Genomic DNA, 3,288 nt, shown 5'->3' with positions numbered 1-3,288 from the left:
TAGCTCTGTAGACCAGGCTGGTCTCGAACTCACAGAGATCCGCCTGCCTCTGCCTCCCGAGTGCTGGGATTAAAGGCGTGCGCCGCCATCGCCCAGCTAGAACTTTTTTTAAAAAAATAATTTATTTTAACTTTATTTTATGTGCATTGGTGTGAAGGTATCGGACCCAAAGGAAATAAAGTTACAGACAGTTGTGAGCAGCCATGTGGGGCTGGGAATTGAACCTGGGTCCTCTGGAAGAGCAGCCAGTGCTCTTAACCGTTGAGCCATCTCTCCGCCCCTCAATTTAAAATTTTATTTAGATAGAGTATATGTTCCAGGTATTAACTTAAGGTATATTTTTCCCCCCACTTTAAACATGAAAACTCTCAGCTATTTGTTTCCTATGAAGTTTAGAACTTGGATTGGATAATTTAGGAAAGGTAACTTTATGCCTACTCTGTAACTTGTCTTGAGCACGGCATGATGGTACAGGCCTGTAATCCCACTGTTGGGGAGGTGGAGGCTGGAAGACCTGGAGTTCAAGGCCAGCCTCAGCTACTTGAGATCCTAGGTCAAAAAGAAAAAAAACTTGAATTACAGAGAGAGCTACATTAACCTTATATTTTTTCTAATTAAAACTATAAAGGAGAGTACATCTTTAAGTCTTTAAAGGAAATTAATGTGAATGTGCTGTATTTTAAGTATTTGAATGCAGTATAATTGGATTTGTCTCTTAGTGCCGAAACAATGGTTTGTGACTTTTTTTTTTACTGATATTTATTGAGCTCTTTATTTTTCTCTCTTCCCCTCCTTGCCACTCCCCTCCCCCTTCAAGCTTCCCCTAAGGTCCCCATGCTCTCAATTTACTCAGGAGATCTTGTCTTTTTATACTTTGTACTTCCCATGTAGTTTAGATCTATGTAAGTCTCTCTTAGTGTCCACATTGTTGTCTAAGTTCTCTGGGATTGTGGTTTGTAGGCTGGCTTTCTTTGCTTTATGTTTAAAAACTACCTATGAGTGAGTACTTGTGATAATTGTCTTTCTGTGTCTGGGTTACCTCACTCAAAACAATGTTTTCTAGCTCCATCTATTTTCCTGCAAAATTCAAGATGTCATTTTTTTTTTCTGCTGTATAGTACTCGATTGTGTAAAAATACCACATTTTCCTTATCCATTCTTCGGTCGAGAGGCATTTAGGTTGTTTCCGGGTTCTGGCTATGACAAACAAAGCTGCTATGAACATAGTTGAGCACATGTCCTTGTGGCATGATTGAGCATCCTTTGGATATATAACCAAAAGTGGTATTCCTGGGTCTTGAGGAAGGTTGTTTCCTAATTTTCAGAGAAATCGCCACACTGACACCCAAAGGAGTTGTACCAGCTTGCATTCCCACAGCAATGCAGGAGTGTTCCCTTTACCCCACAACCTCTCCAGCATAAGTTGTCATCAGTGTTTTTGATCTTGGCCATTCTTACAGATGTAAGATGGAGTCTCAGAATTGTTTCGATTTGCATTTCTCTGAAGACTAAGGATGTTAAACACTTCCTTAAGTGTCTTTCAGCCATATTAGATTCCTCTGTTGAGCGTTCTCTGTTTAGGTCTGTACTCCATTTTTTTATTGGATTATGTGATCTTTTGGTGTCCAATTTCTTGAGTTCTTTGTATATTTTAGAGATCAGACCTCTGTCTGATGTGGGGTTAGTGAGGATCTTTTCCCATCCTTTAGGCTGTCATTTTGTCTTGTTGACTGTGTCCTTTGCTTTACAGAAGCTTTTCAGTTTCAGGAGGTCCCATATATTAATTGTTTCTCTCAGTATCTGTGCTGCTGGGGTTCTATTTAGGAAGTGGTTCCCTGTGCCAGTGCGTTCAAGTGTACTTCCTACTTTCTCCTCTGTAAGGTTCAGTGTGGCTGGCTTTATGTTGAGGTCTTTGATCCATTTGGACTTGAGGTTGGTGACATTTTTAAGTGATAGGTTAATCAAGTTCATTTGACCAGGACACAATTTTTTTGTCCTTAATCCCAGACTTACTGTTAACTGATAGTTTTGAGGTCAACTGAAAGATGAGTCTGGGAGGATACCTCTATCAGATGTGCGTGCATAAAAGGGACTGTTTGCTCTTTTGTGTTCTCTTCTGTTAGAAATGAACAGTTACCTCTAGACTGATCTCTTCACTTACTGGTGTACTGGTACTATTCTGGTTGTTTAGGGAAAGGCTGAGGCTTCATGCCTTTATTTTTTTTAATTTATTTATTTTTAACTTATTTTATGAGCATTGGTGTGAAGGTGTCAGATTCCCTGGAACTGAAGTTACAGACAGTTGTGAGCTGTCATGTGGGTCTTGGGAATTGAACCTGGGTCCTCTGGAAGAGCAGTTAGTGATCTTAATCATTGAGCCATCTCTTTAGTCCCTTATTTTTGTATGTTTTTGTTTTTGTTTTTGTTTTTTTTAAAAATAATGTGGCTAAAAGGTGGTAGCATATGCCTTTAATCCCAGTACTCAAAAGGCAGAGGCAGGCAGATCTCTGTGAGTTCAAGGCCAACCTGGTCAACAGATCAAGTTCCAGGATAGCCAGGACTACACAGAGAAACCCTGTCTCAAAAAGAAACAAAACAAAAAGAACACTTATGTGAGTATGGCCTGTGCATTTGTGGGTGTAGGTGCCCACTGAAACCAGAAGAGGGCAATGGATTCCCCTTGAACTGCAGTTAAATAAAAGCTGCTATGAGCGGATGCTAGGAGCAGATCTTAGGTTTGAGAGAGTAGAATATGTTTTTAACCACTTTTAAGGTTTCACACTTCACATAGTAAAGAGAATTTGAGCATCCATCTAGATGTCTGTCTGTCTGTCTGTCTGCCTACCTACCTACCTACCTACCTACCTACCATCACATAGTAAAGAGAATTTAAGCATTTTCCTGTCTTTCTGTTTGTCTGTCTGTCTGTTTCATTCAAGCCACCACAACAAGATAGAGTTTCTAGTTGCATTTCCCCTATTAAATTACAGATAATGAATTACGTATTTAAGGACTAGGGATATTGTTCAGTAATTCTTGCCCTGGGTTCAGTAATTCTTGCCCTGGTTCATTTGCAAGGCCCTGGGTACAATTCCTAGGGTATAAAAGAAGACATAACAATTTACTTACATGAAGTCATAGCTAAGTGACATCTAAATGCAGTGCTTTACCCTGGATAGGATCCTGTACTGTATTTTGTGATAATAAGATAATTGAAGCCGGGCGGTGGTGGCGCACGCCTTTAATCCCAGCACTCGGGAGGCAGAGGCAGGCGGATCTCTGTGAGTT

General features: G+C 40.2%; 1 protein-coding gene across 1 annotated transcript in view; it reads left to right on the top strand.

The window, feature by feature from the left end:
• The window catches only part of Arcn1 (archain 1), a 25,771-nt gene that overhangs the window by 12,383 nt on the left and 10,100 nt on the right, over positions 1–3,288 (top strand). The gene's annotated exons all lie outside the window — the stretch shown is intronic.

This window comes from Microtus ochrogaster, chromosome 5 (assembly GCF_000317375.1).
Source record: "Microtus ochrogaster isolate Prairie Vole_2 chromosome 5, MicOch1.0, whole genome shotgun sequence".
In the NCBI taxonomy this organism is placed as follows: domain Eukaryota; kingdom Metazoa; phylum Chordata; class Mammalia; order Rodentia; family Cricetidae; genus Microtus; species Microtus ochrogaster.
The sequence above is the reverse complement of the archived record's forward strand: the minus strand, read 5'-3'. Positions and strand labels throughout refer to the sequence as shown.